Raw genomic sequence first — 15,260 nt, 5'->3', positions numbered from 1 at the left:
GTAGGAGGCAGGGTCTGTTGGGGAGAATAAAACTGGAAAGATAGGGTCTAATCACATATCAGTTACGTTACCTTGCCTTTTTCCCCTTTCCCCTTCCCTTGGAAACTTGATGGGTAGGCAGCTTAAGGGCTATTTTGACATGTTCATTATCAAAATCTTTGCTCCAGTCAAGCTGATCCTACGTGTAATCAAACAACTTGACATTAAAGTAGAAGGATGTTACCCTTCTAACAGAATCATTTTTAAGCTGTATGACTTATTTTAAGGTTATTTGTTCTCTACTCAATATAATTTTATCATATTTTTTAAAATGGGCATAGTTCTACTTACCTTACAGAGCTGCTATATGGCATATGAAAAATATTCAAGAAATGGTAATTTTCTTCCACTCCATGTAAGAGAAGATTCCAACACAAATCCTATTTTCCTTGTTGTTGTCTTATGTTGTTGTCTTATGATGGCAAAAGGGGTATGTTAAAATGATCTCTCAAAAGCTTGGTCTTGGCTGGGAAGTGCATTTATTTATTCAGATTATTTCTTAAGACAGGTGGGTATAAGAATGATTCCAATAGCTTAGGTCAGAATCCTCCAGGAAATCTCGTTTCAAATAATCTTAGGAGAAGACTCAAGTGCAATGGGTTAGTCTCTAGGATTAAACTTGGAGTGAGGGTGGTTATTACACTTGAGTTGAGTGTTTGACAAGAAAACCTGATTCGTTTCCAGAGAAAACAGAGATCCCTATAAATAAGGCATGCAGGTGTTAACAAAAATTCAACTGGGTAAACTTTAAAGCTCTAATTGGCTTTATTGAACAATTCATGAATTGAAAAGCATCCCATCTAGCAAGTAGAGAGGAGCTCCAAAGAACTATAGAGAGGGAAATGTTTCTAAAGGCAAGACAAAGAAGTCATAAACAAAAAAGATTATTGCAGATTTATCTGTGGGGGACAAAGGGGTCTGTGTGGCAGATTGCTTCATCTTACTTTGGGGGATGGAAAGGATTACCTCATTGTTGCTGACCAGAAAATTCCATATTGACCAGTTAGAATGACATTCCTAGAGAATGTCATAAGCTTTTGAAAGACTACAATGCTCCAGGGAGATTGTTATGATTATTATAAGCAGGATAATCCCAATGTTTGGAGTGTACTTTGGAGCCATGGTCCCCAAGAACCAAACCAATCAAAATCAAATAAGTCAAAAAAAGACTCTGAAGGAGTCATCTTTTTAAACCAAGTGGCTTACTTCAGTGGTCTTATGTAACTGAATTTCAACTTCCTCAGAATTGTTCATCTAGGTGCAGTGGGTGGAGCTGGGCACAACACAGGTACTTCCTTCTTTAGGTAAAAGGCAATCAAGGGCTACCCTATTCTCAAGAACAACTTTGGCCAGAGAGTCTAAGGATTTTTGCTGATAGCTATTGCTAAGCCAGCAAATTCTGCAATATTTTCAAGAGTTAAGGAGAGGTTCTTCACTTGCATTTACTCCTAACTAGGGGAGTAGGGATCTGTCAAAGGGAGCTAATTTTGCATCATGAATGCCTCCTGGTAATTTCCATTTGAATATGTTTAGGGGTCTGTAGGCCATACAGGCAGTTTTATTCTGGTTACCCTTACTTTATATGCCTTTCTTAGCATAGATTCTGGATGGAAAATTTCCCAAGTCTGTGGTAGTTAACCAGAGACAGGGAAGTAGATCAAGGGGGTCTTTGGCAGCCTGAGCAGGTAGGAGTTTTTTTTATGACAAATCCAGCAGTCTAAGAAGTTACACACACACCCCCCACACACCACCCCCCACCCCCACCCACCCACACACACCCTTAAAAAGGCCTGGGAGATACAGTCAGTGGTGTCATCTTTCCAGGCCAAAGAAGACACACAAAAAAGAGAGGGTTTCATGCTTACTTAAAGTATCAAGTCTTGATCTGACATCTTGGAAGGAAGAACTCTACCTTGATGTCAGCTGCTGATCTTCCTAGTCAATTTAATTTGGCATTCTCCAGTGTTTTTACAGAATCAGATGTCAGGTAGAGCCTTCTTTAGCTGTGAGATATATATCCAAGGTTCAAGTCCCTGAAGTTTGGCTGCTCTCTGAATAGTGAGGAGGACTTCCTTTCAAGGCGAATTAAAAGCAGTTTTTGTTCTTACTGACTCCAAATCAGAAGGATGGGAGAAAATTGGAAATGTTAGTTTGGAGAGTTGTAGCCAGATTTTAGGAAGCTGGAAGGATTTAGAATCCAGTCAAGGGAATTTCCTGGCAGTCCAGTGGTTAGGACTTGGCACTTTCACTGTGGTGGCCTGAATTCAGTTCCTAGTCAAGGAACTAAAATCTCCACAAGCCGCATGGCCTAAATAAATAAATTAAATTAAATTAAATAGGAAATAAAATAAAACAAAATAGAAAATAAAATAAAATACATTTAAAAATTTAAAAATATTTTTTAAAATTTAAAAATATATAATAATAATTTTTTAAAAATCCAGTCCAATTTGCAAGTATAAAAGAAAAAGAAAACCTCAAAGAGGGAATACAGGGATATGTGTATAAAAACAGATGATTGAACCTGGTGTACCCCCCCCCAAAAAAAAAAAAAAGAAAAAAAAGAAAACCTCAAAGATGACTAACAAGATTATAATCTAATATCTACAAAAAGATGCAAACATAATTTTTCTCTCTCAATTACCCCCATTTTTTTCTTTTTTTCTAGGATAATTACAGTAAAACTAATCTGTTTACTTGAGAGTTGGCTTGATTATTTACATAAATACACCAAGAATAGTGATTGGCCATATAATTTCCTTCTAAGACTGCTTTGCTAGAACTTTTTATAAGGAGCACCAGATTGAACTTCTTAAACTCTCAAGGCCAGGAAACCAAACTAAAGTTCAAGCAGGTCCTTAAAGCTGTCTGGTCTTATCTGAGTCTACACATATCTACCTCAAATATGATATTACAGCCTTGTTTCTAATTGTTTCTAATTATAATGTTTCTAATTGTCCCATTACAGGATAACAGATTTTTATTGAACTTATGTAAATAACTAACTTTATTGTCATTAAAAGAATACTAGAGTTTCCATATTTTGGAGGAGACAGGTAGGGACAGAAAGTAAATGTTTCATATTTGTTTACAAATGTATATTTTATCAAATTGATGTAAGTCACAGATAGCTTAGGATAAAAGGTTTCCTTAAATCTGGAAAAGCAAGACATTAGAGAACTGGCAATGTTTTAAACAAGAAGTCACAACAATCGTAATTATCCTCATTTATTCAATCTGATGTTATCGATTCTTTTTTTTGAATCCACTTTCCCCCCTAGTTCTGGAAATTCTTACCCAGTTAAGTTTTATGATCCTAAAGTTATCAGAAAACCGTACTTGTCAAAGTTCTTTTCCATGAATTCTCTTTGAGGATGAAACAGTTTTGCAGGATCGCTTTTGTGACAGCATCAGAGTAAAATAATAATTCTCTGCAAATGACAAAAGATTAAAAATGCCCATAATTGAAGAATTGATGAGAGTTCATTATAATGGAATTGACAAGGTAATTTGGTTGTATCTGTGACACACAACATTTTAAGATAATAACTGGAATTATAACTGATACCATCATACCAGGACATATTAGATTTCCAGGAATTTCGCACAATTTCTGAAACATATCTAACATATACCCATATAAACACAACATAAAAAAGGCTTTATATTACTTCTTATTTGACACTGCTTCCCACATAATTTTGAGACAGGAAGACAAGAGTATAGCCATTTTGGAAAAGAATTGGAAAACGGCCTTAGGCAAAACAGGCCTTGCAAGCTAAAGAACAAAGACCCTTGGGACGTCCCTGGTGGTGTGGTGGTTAAGAATACGCCTGCCAGTGTGGGGACATGGGTTCAAGCCTTGGTCTGGGAAGATCCCACATGTCTCAGAGCAACTAAGCCCGTGTGCCACAACTACTGAACCCACTTGCTGCAACTACTGAAGCCTGTGTGCCTAGAGCCCGAGCTCTGCAACAAGAGAAGCCACTGCAATAAGAAGCCTGCGCACTGCAATGAAGAGTAGCCTCTGCTCACTGCAACTACAGAAAGCCTGTGCGTGGCAATGAAGACCCAATGCAGCCAAATAAAATAAACAAACAAATAAATAAAATTTAATTTAAAAAAAAGAGAACAAAGGCCTTTGGGGCCTGAATCCCAGAGACAAAAAACAGAAATAAAATATTAACTTTATCTCTGTTACACTAAGGAGTATACCTAGAAGTTCAACTATAAACTTTAACCTTAAGTGTTCCAGTGCTTTCTTGCAGAAATTCTCCTGCACTCCTTTCCCCTCACAGAAGCACTCCCTGTTCCTGACAGCCACCATGGAGCCACCTGCTGCTGATCAAGAAGTCTGACAATTTCTGGAAATTATCAGAGATCATGAGACAAACCCTCCCTTTCATTATAAAAGCAACTCGCCCCTTCTACTCTGGGAGCTGGCACTTCCCCCCTCCCCCCACCTTCTCCTTTGAGCACAAGCTAGCTCTTATAATAAAAAGCTTTTCTTGCCTAAGAGTCTTGTGGAAGCGACATTCATTTCTATGGCATTACTGTCCAAGAATCAGGAGAGGGCCCAGTAACAATTTAGCATATCAAATAAGCCTAAATAAGCTCCCTACCTTTTTACAAGGAGAGAGAACAAATCTTTTGAATTGCTTCAGGGACCCTCTGGAAAATTTCAAAGTTAGCTTGAGGTCAAAAAGGACTTCATATCGGATTTGATTTTGGGAACTTTGTCAAAAACATCAAAAAAGGTTTTAAAATACTTGGTCAAATAGGATCATAGGTCACTGTGAAACAACACTTAGTTATCCATTTAACTAAAGTGGCGATAGAAGATGTTAAAGGCAAATACAGAAAGTTAAATATATATATATTTTAAACTTTAGCTCCTTTAATAGAGAAGATTAAGCTTTCTGAACACAGAAACTTATTTTGACAAAACACAGAAACCTTGTTTTTAGGAAGGTGATTTTAAAAGGTAAATAAAAGCCTTTTTCAATCTATTATCAAGAGCAAACATATAGCCCAAAAGAATTTGTCCTTTCAACAGAGAGAAAACCAAATTATAATTTTGCAGCAGCTTATTTGATATTAAAACTTATTTACTTAATTAAATTAATTCCAATTTTAGCTAGTTCTGACTACACATAAAATTCCTTTCCAAAGATTTCTTTTTCATAAATCTTTTACTGAAAACACACATCCTACTTTCCTTGCATATGGAAATGTTTCTCTTATTATTTCTAGCAGCTTTAATCTCATATACTAGAATTATCAACCCTCAGAAATCTTTAATTTCTAGTGAAAACTAAAAAGTACGCAATTATAAACTTTTACATTAGTATTCTGTATATTGGCAAATATAAAAGTTTTTTTTATCATTTCTAGAAACACGTGCTTTCTCAAAGAAAATTTCTCAGCATGGAATTAAACATGTTTACTAATAAACCCAAATATCTTTACTCTCTATGTAAGAGGAAGCCAAAAGTGGATGAACCTATGTTCAGCAATTAATGTTTCAGTTTTTTATCTTTGAGGGGAATGATCCAGATATTAACTTGAAAACAGCTCTGGGACTTCCCTGGTGGCTCAGTGGTTAAGAATCTGCCTGCCCATTTCTTCAAAGAAGACATACGGATGGCCACGAGGCACATGGAAAGCTGCTCAGCATCACTAATTCTTAGAGAAATGCAAATCAAAATGACAATGAGGTATCACCTCACACTGGTTAGAATGGGCATCATCAGAAAATCTACAAACAGTAAATGCTGGAGAGGGTGTGGAGAAAAGGGAATGCTCTTGCACTGCTGGTGGGAATGTAAGTTGATACAGCCACTATGGAGAACAGTATGGAGGTTCCTTGCAAAACTAAAAATAGAGTTACCAGATGACCCAGCAATCCCACTCCTGGACACATACCCAGAGAACACCATAATTCAAAAAGACACATGCACTCAATGTTCATTGCAGCACTATTTACAATAGCCAGGTCATGGAAGCAACCTAAATGTCCATCAACAGATGAATGGATAAAGAAGATGTGGTACATATATACAATGGAATATTACTCAGCTGTAAAAAGCAATGAAACTGGGATATTTGTAGAGACATGGATGGACCTAGAGACTGTCATACAGAGTGAAGTGAGTCAGAAAGAGAAAAACAAATACCGTATATTAACACATATATGCGGAATATAGAAAAATGGTACAAATCAACCCGTTTGCAAGGCAGAAATAGAGACACAGATATAGAGAACAAACATATGGACACCAAGTGGGGAAAGCAGGGAGGGTTGGGGGGGGAGTGAATTGGGAGATTGGGATGCCAAATTGTACACTCTAAATATATGCAGTTTATTGTAAAAAAATAAATAAACAAATAAAGAATCTTCCTGCCAGTGCAGGGGATGTGGGTTCGATCCCTGGTCCAGGAAGATGCTACATGCCACGGAGCAGCTAAGTCTGTGCACCACAACTATTGAGCCTGCACTCTAGAGCCCGCGAGCCACAACTACTGAGCTACCGTGCCACAACTACAGAAAGCCTGCGTGCCTAGGGCCCATGCTCTACAACAAGAGAAGCCACCTCAATGAGAAGTCCATGCACCACAATGAAGAGTAGCCCTCACTCACCACAACTAGAGAAAGCCTGTGTGCAGCAACAAAGACCCAACGCAGCCAATTAAATAAATAAATAAATAAATAATAAAAATTTAATAAAAAGAAAGAAAAGAAAACAGCTCTTTGCAGGAAGCAGCCCTCTGCAGGAGGCCCTTTTGTCTTGTAACTTTAACAAAGCTATATTGTAACTAACCTTTAAACCAGGTGCACCCATGTTCTACTCATCTCCAGCCCAAGATTTTGGTCACACAATATTTGCTTGACCTGGTGATTCTTTACTTAGATCAAAAAACAGAAACAAAGAATAAGTAACTAATGGATGGCTAGACCTTTTCCCCAGCATCCCCTGCAGTAATCTTGCAGGCAAACTGTATGAGCAAGACTGCATATAAAGAAAGATCACCAGAAGTTGGCAGGTCTCCACGCAGTGGATCTGACCCCCTACCTCGACGATTAACTGAGATTACTTCACCTTTTCCCCTTTTATAAACTTTCATGGCTGAGCAGAATCTTTGGAGTTGGTTCTGAGACATGAGTCCCCCTTCTCCCCAGGTGGCCAGCCTCCTGAATCTTTCCATTCCTGCCAGTGCTTGTCGCCCGAGTGTTGGCTTTTGAGCGGCAAGCAGCTGGACCTGAGTTTGGTAACACAATGACTATTCATCATTTAATTTAGCTTAGCAAAACTTTAATGTTTCAGGTTACCAATAAGATTTGAAGAAACTTTTATCTTACTTATGTCCATTTAATGTGCTTGCTTTCAACAATTTTGTTTAGCTTACTTATGACAATTTTTTTATGCCAAATTATTTTTCTTGCTGACAACTTTATAACAGAGATAACATGAATTTATTTGACTAACAAACCAAAGTAGAATGAAAGTTGTACTTCTGCATTATTTTCAGTGTTGATATCTCTATAGATATGGCTATTTTAATTAAATCAAAAATCTTAGATTAGTTTTTATTTACTAAATATTAATCCTAGATCATATGAACTTGAAAATCATTTGGGATAGTTTCTATTACATTTTTTTTTAAGAACTTTTATTGAGATACAGTTAACATCTATTACATTTTAATTCATCTAAGCACTTGTTTTTAATTCAATTAAATAGAGTTCTTTCACAAATCAATTGTACCAATACTATCTGAAGGTAGAAAACCCCACACATCCAAAGCACATATGTATATAGACATACATGAACATACGGATAAACAGAAACCTTATCTTTTTCATTTAAAAAAAATTACTGCCAGGAATAAGATACAAAACTCACTAGTTATAAAAGAAGTCAGAATAAGTTAAATTTATTTGCTCAAGTGGCTAAGGCTTTTTCTGCTAACATTCATGGAGAAGACACATGACTTTTCATTTGCCTAAATTTCAAATGACTTTTTCCATTTTGGGTTTTTTTGGTTTGTTTTGGTTTGGTTTTGCTTTTTTTTTCTGATGAGAATTACCTCCCTGAAGTTTGTACTTTAACATTTATATCTCAGAGGCATGGTGAAGGAATGCAAGTTCCTCCGAGAAAGACTTTGGTTTTCTAAGGCCAATAATTTATGTCTTTCGAGGTAAATAGGAGATGTTTGGTAAAAGGAATAGGTGAATTTGAACTGCTTATGAGGCAGGTTAATAATAAAAGCAGGGAAGGAAGAGGCAAACAGAAGAGAATGCAAGCCTCAGGGAATAAGTAAACTTATGGCCTCTTTTACAGAGATCCTGCCATAAACAGCCCAGACATCTGAGTCAAGGACATAAGGGAAAACCTAACTTCTGCACTCTGGCCTCTGTACCTTGCCCCTGCCTAGATAAACATAGCTATAGGCTCCCAAAAAGCGCGGGAACTGGTTTATAAAAGGGGAAACTTTTCTTTGTTTCAGGGCTCAGTCTTTGGATGTGAGTCCACTGGGCCTGTACCGGTACAATAAACATTGCTTCCTGTATTACAAGCCTCGGTGTCCTGCCTACCTCTACCGATTCCTTCAACACTTATAGAGCTGTATTTCTAGTTTTTCAAGGATTTGTGAGGTAAGGACAGTCATGCCGAATCCAGCCTCTGTACCCCAGTACTGACTTAAATCTTGGAGATAGAGTTTTAGTTCAAGTAGAAAAGAATAGCTTTATTGCTTTGCCAGGCAAATAGGGCCCAAAGCAGGCTAATGCCCTCAAAATTGTGTGTCCCGACCTGGAGGGTGTAGTGAGGAGTTTTATAGTAATGGTTCAAAGAGGAGGGCATGGTCATCTCATGCACATTCTTCTGATTGGTTGGTGGCAAGGTAAGTGGGAGTCAGCATCATCAACCTTCTGTTTCCAACTGATCTGGGGTCTGTGTGCTTGTGGGCAGCATACAGTTAACTTCTTTCACCTGGTGGGGATTTTAGTATCTGCAAAACAGCTCAAAGATATTGTTATGTATAACCCTTGAGGGGGACCAGGACCCTGCCCCAAGGCTGCGCTATTGTTTCTTGACTGCTCCTCTCTTGTCTCTGCATCCCCTCCCTTCCCTAATTAGCAACTGTTTAAACCTGCCCTTTGGAACTCAGGGGAGGTCATGGAAGCTAAATAAAGCTTATTTCATTAATCAAAAACAGGGAACACAGAAAGACTTTTGTGCCCAGGAGCCCCACAGGGGCCTGCTTAGTTCCAATAGTTGCTCTCTATTCCTCAAAGAATTGGGTTGTAGCCTGGGTACCTAAGAATTGACATAACCATCCACTTATGTTAGAATGTTTTTCTTTCCTTCTGGCACATTTAGCTTAAGAGAAGGTCTAAAAATATTTTTCTATCAGGTGCTAAATATCAGCTTCCAATTTGGCCAAATTTCTCATTATGAAGTTATGTCAGGTTTCAGCTGGGACAAGCTGTGAATACTTCTGACAATATTGAAAAACCTCTTGTGTCACACAGTAGGACCCCATGGGGCCTTCCCAGGACAGACCCTTCCCCCATACTCTCTGCTTTAGCGCCTCTCTGAAGTACCTAGATAACAGTGTCTCATGCACATTTCCTGAGTTGTTTTACAGATGCTAAAACCCCCACCAAATGGAAGATGTTAACTACTTGATGACCAGGAGCACATAAACAGCAGGCCTACTGGAGCATAAAGATTGATAACATTAACCCCTGTGACACTACCCTATTACCTCACCATCAACCAATCAGAGAATTGTGTACAAGGTGATCACATATTGACTTCTCTTCCTCACCAGGCCTTTAAAAATGTTTTCCTGAAACCCATTGGAGAGTTCAGGCTTTTTGAGCACTAGCTGTCCCAGGACTCCTTGCTTGGTACCCTGCAATAAATGCTGCACTTTTCTTCACCACAACCTGGTGTTAGTAGATTGACTTTACTGTGCATGGGAGAGCAGACCCAAGTTTGGTTTGGTAACGATTTGACTCAAGAGGTGTCCCCAAGGAGGGTGCAAAATATATTATCTTCACAGGATCTAGAGTCACTCCCAAAGATAGCCAAAAGAAAGAACAAACCATTTGCATGTCCTAAGTAGGCAAAAAGCCAAGCCAAGTTTTTAGAACATAACACTAGACAAGCAAGAAGACAATAGCTATCCTTTGAAGAGAAAGGATTAATAACCAATTGGTCTGGATTTGGAAGGGAAGGAACAACATGAAATTTCATTTCCCTCTCTTAACTGGGAACTACAGACATATTTGAAAGAACCTATTTTGGTAAGAATTCTCAACCTTGGCTGGCTTCTGTCAGCTTTTCCAATATCCCATCTGCAGGTCCTGAGTGGTGTTTAAAGTGGAGAGTGTACCTCTGACATTTGCTAAAATTTGGCACAAATTTTCATTAATTTTAATTTTAGTTTTCCCTTGGCTGTTTAAGGGAACAACTTAGCAGTTTATCAGAAAATCCCTCAGAGTCTTGTCAGCTCTGGGAGGTGCCTATAAAAGGCCCTCCTTGAAGGTAGATATGAAGGCATTTGAGTTGGTGTTGAAGAATTTCCATAGGGCCTTTGAGGACAATCTTTTTTCCAGTGTCCCATTTGATTACAACTGAGACATCTATTAGGGGAAACACTGACTGAAACTGCCCTCCTTGGCCAGGCACCCCAGCAAACACTTGCATGAGTTATTTTATGACAGGTGGTCCTGATAAGGAACACAGAACTAACAAGCCATCACCAACCAGAAGAATTCGGCAAAGATCAAAAGGAGACACCAGTCCATACCCAGAACCCTCCTCACTGGAATCCATCTTGGCTGAGTGATGCGAGCACCACTAGGAGGGACCCTGAGTCAGAATGATTGTCAAGACACAACCTGGAAACGAATTCCATCACCATAAAACCCAAGACTGCAAGCCACATGGCAGAGCAGTCCTCCTGGGTTCCCTTACCCTCCTGTTCTCCACCTGGGTGCCCCTTCTCAATAAACTCTCTTGCTTTGTCAGCATGTGTGTCTCCTCAGACAATTCATTTCTCAGTGTTAGACAAGAGCCCACTCTCAGGCTCTGGAAGGTGACCCCCTTCCTGCAACAAATGGTGACTCTGGTGGGGCCTCTTCTTTACTACAACTGACATCCTGACCACTTGGGGTACTCAGGCATCAGCTCACCCACTGATGGCCAGACCCAGTGGCCACAACCAGAACACTTTTGTCCCTGGACTCCTCCTGACTCAGATGACTGGCCAGAGTGCCCCAAATGCATAGGGAAAAAGAGACTTTACTGACCTCTTTCCCCTTCCCTCTCCCTTTCCTCTATTCTACTCTTTTTTCTTCTGTCCTGGTCCTGGCCCTGGTCCAGGGCCTCAGCCTGATCTGAGGATCAGAGCCTGATCACCTCCGGTGGGGTGGGCAGAGAACTCAAATTCTGGTTCTGGTCTGGTTTCTGGTTTCTGATTTCTGGTAGGGCTGAGTTTCCATCCATCCATTTTTGGACCAGTGTTTTGATGATGGAGCCCTAGGAGGGTGTAATATGGGAGGCCTAGGTATTGCTTTGCATATCTTTTGTGTCTTTAATTTTTCATTAGCCTTTTGCAGTGAAACTTTCAATGAAGCTCTTTTGGAATTTTGAAGTCTTTTGGAAGCTTCATATACTAATTAAGATAGGTATCCAGTTCTATTTATTTAATATGGGAGCCCTTACTTTCAAGTGTATTTCTTAAGTAACTGATCTTGTCTAATTAGAACATTTCCCATAATGGGCATTGTAATTGCAAGCTGTCTGTAGTAAAATTGTGCCTTTTTTGTAGATTTCACAGTGTGCCTCATTGCATGGAGATTTTCTTGATGTTGGCAGGTGGCCTAGTGTCAATCTAACTCATTCTATGACCAACTTATCCTAAAATAGGAGTCTTTGGGTTAGGTGGCAAGCACTCTAACAGCCTTTAAATGCTCAACTGTGCCCATGATTTTTTGCAGCTTTTTGGCCTCCAAGCTCAGCATTAGCAATTAGCCTTTACCTCATGTTCACATTAATAGAAACTAGCAATAAAAAAGGAAATGGAACTGTGGACACCAGCAGTAACCAAAGAACTAGGGACTGAGGATAGAATTGAACCAGAAGACTTCAATTAATGGAGAGTGTGGATTGATTCCAAACAAACATGGAATTGCAGACTAAACCACCAGTTCCCAGCATGGAATCTGAGACAGAACCAAGGCCTGGGGTTTATAAATTACTGGATACTTTCCAATAGAATGCCCTGCATGCACCATTAACAATTTCTGTGGAATCTTGGACTGAGGAAAGTGTGGAATCAGCAGACCTCAACAAATGGGTACTGCAAACTGGTGGCTCCACATGGATGGGAAACTATGAACGTCCACTAACAGTTCCCATGTGGATCTTGTGACAAAATTAAGGGCTGGGGATTCCACTAAAAAACCTGGGAATTGAAGACTGAAAAGCCAATTAGATTGGGAGCTCAACACAAAGGGCCCAGAGCTCAGAACTGAGAGGAAACTTACCCATGGCCTCAGAAATGGCAGAATTCACAGAGTTCCACACCTGTGTTTCTTGTTGTCCCTGAACACCATCAGAGGTTCACTTTGGATCCCACCACAGCCACTAAATCTGGTAAACAACAAAAATTCGATCAAGTAAATATTAAAGATCGAAGTGGCTTTATTGAACAATTCGTGGATCAAGCAGCAGCACATCTAGCAAGTAGAGAGTAATTCCAAAGGGCTAAAAATAGGGAAAGGTTTTTAAAGGCAAGACAAGAAAGTCATCAACAAAAAAGATTATTTCAGGCTTAGGTAACCTACATGGGGGACAGATAGGGTCTGTGGCAGATTACCTCATATTTCTTTGAAGGATGGAAAGGATTACCTCATCAGTGCTGATCAGAAAGTTCCACACTGACTGGCCAGGATTACATTCCTGGGAAAGCTTTAACTACAGTTAGATTAGGTAGTAAGTTTGGTTTTAGCACTGACTCCATTTGGGGTCATTGTTTCTTTTTTAACAAAGATGTTGATAATCAATAGCTGCATTGGATGGATCAGGCTGATGTCTTAACATCATATAAGGTGAGCCTACTAGACATTATGTTTCTCCAGATGTCATGCAATAGGAATTATACAACACTATAAACTACAGGATTGAATTAGCAAAATCCAGAATTTTGGAAACCCTTCACGACAACAAATTATAAGTTGAAAAGATGAGGGAAATGGAATTTATGGATAAAAAACTTAAGGTATGCATCAATAAAATGCAATGCATGGGCATTGTTTGGACTCTGAGTGGGAAGAACAACAAAAACTGTAAAACAAGATTTTATGAGTCAACCTGGAAAATGTGAAACTTTTCAAATGATTTAACAATATTTGATAATTATAATAAGGGATTATTGTGGCTTTTTTATTTATGGATTAAATAATATATTTAGGTTTGTTTCAAAGTAATGCAAAAAGAGGGAGGAGTGGGTAGAGATATAAATGAAACAAGATTGGCCACGTGTTGACAATTGTGGGAGCTGAGTGATGGATACATGGGGTTCATTATAACTATTTGTATATATGTCTGGAATTTTTCCCATAATGAGGGAGAGAGACAGAGATGGAGAGCCAGACAGAGAGATAGAGAATAAAGAAATAAAAGTACAAGTATAGACAACTATTTTGAGAAATTTTGCTATAAAAAGAAGAGGAATGAAGAGGTGAAGGAAGACAAATGGCCTAAGAAATTTTTGTTTTAATATGGGAGATATTTCCATGTGTTTGTGGCTGACTGTCTTTCTCTACTACAATCCTAATTCAAAAGAGAGGGAGAAATTGATCATGCAGGAGAGAGGAGGAATAATTGAAGGAGTCAAGTTCTTGAGTAGTGGAGAGTGGATGATGTCAAGTGCACCATGGAGAGGCTGGTCTAAGCAAGGAACCTGGATAACTCATTCATCTTCACAGGAAGGAATGCAGAAGGTATGGGCAGAGTTGCAGGAGTATTGGTTGGAAGTTGAGGACATTGTCTTCTGACTACTTAGAAATCTCAGTGAAATAAGAGGAAGGAAAGAGAGGCAGGGGTTTAAAGAAACAGGGGAAGGTATGAAATGGTTATCTCCAACTACAGAAATGTAGTGGGGCTTCCAGGCAGCAAGGAGGGCCCACTTAGACTTTTAAAGTCTATCAGCAAGTATCATCAACATCCAAAACACATTTCTTCAGAACCATGTTAAGCTGCTCTTGTGCAGGCACAAAATAGTCAGAGAGCTATCTGGAGGTTGGCAGAAAGCTGGGTTTTGCCAAGTGAGTATGGTGAGAGAGAGTAGTATAAAGGAACTGAGTAGTATCTAGGACCCAAGATGGGCAAAATGTAAGTGAGGGCATGAAGGAGGAGATGTTCAAGTTAATAGACTGAATATTTTAGTGGATTCCAGAAGTTATTGCCATGCTAGTTGCAAGTTTCAGGGTCTCCACACCACCCAGACCTCTGACTAACTGACTACAAAATCAGGGTGTCCCACAAACCTCTTATATTTCTTAATTCACTAGAAAAATTAACATAATTCAGAAAAGTGCTATATTTATGACTACAGTTTTATTATAAAAGATATAGATCAGGACAAGCAAAACAAAGAGAAACATAGGGTAAAGCCTGGGAGAGTCCCAAATGCAGAATTTCTGTGCCTTCTCCCTGTGGAATCAGAGCATGTCACCCTCTCAGCACATAGTTCTGTTCATCAACCAGGAAGGTTCACCAGGTTTGTGATGGGGTTTCATTATGTAGGCATGATTCATTGAATTATTAGCTACATGACTGAACTGAATCTCCAGCCCTGCTTCCCTCCCCAGAGGTTGGACTGGTTCAAAACTTCAACTCTGTAATCACATTATTGATCTTTACGGTAACCAGACCCCTCATTCTGAGTCTTGCTAGCATAAATTCAGGTGTAACTTAAGGGATTCACGAGTAACAAAGGCACTCCTATCACTCAGGAAATTCCAGGAGTTTCCAAAGATTTAGGAACCAGGAACTAAGGCCAGTTCTATTCTGTAATTTTTTAAAAAATCATTATATAACAGGCACCTACCAGAAGAAATGAACTTGGCTGACCTTGAGCTTCTCCAAAGTAATATTTAATGCCACATGACAGTGGAACTAGGTCTATGGTTTTCCAAGGGA

At 39.1% G+C, this 15,260-nt stretch overlaps 1 long non-coding RNA gene across 1 annotated transcript; it reads right to left on the bottom strand.

Annotated features, from left to right (window-relative positions):
* Nucleotides 1-1,851: 1,851 nt before the first annotated feature.
* On the bottom strand, nt 1,852-12,701 carry LOC130829245 (uncharacterized). The gene is made up of 3 exons (XR_009047469.1): nt 12,602-12,701; nt 3,337-3,470; nt 1,852-2,347 (listed from the first exon to the last, which is right to left on the bottom strand). It is a non-coding gene; the product is annotated as an uncharacterized LOC130829245 (long non-coding RNA).
* Nucleotides 12,702-15,260: the final 2,559 nt, after the last annotated feature.

This window comes from Hippopotamus amphibius, chromosome 9 (assembly GCF_030028045.1).
Source record: "Hippopotamus amphibius kiboko isolate mHipAmp2 chromosome 9, mHipAmp2.hap2, whole genome shotgun sequence".
NCBI classification, from domain to species: domain Eukaryota; kingdom Metazoa; phylum Chordata; class Mammalia; order Artiodactyla; family Hippopotamidae; genus Hippopotamus; species Hippopotamus amphibius.
The sequence above is the reverse complement of the archived record's forward strand: the minus strand, read 5'-3'. Positions and strand labels throughout refer to the sequence as shown.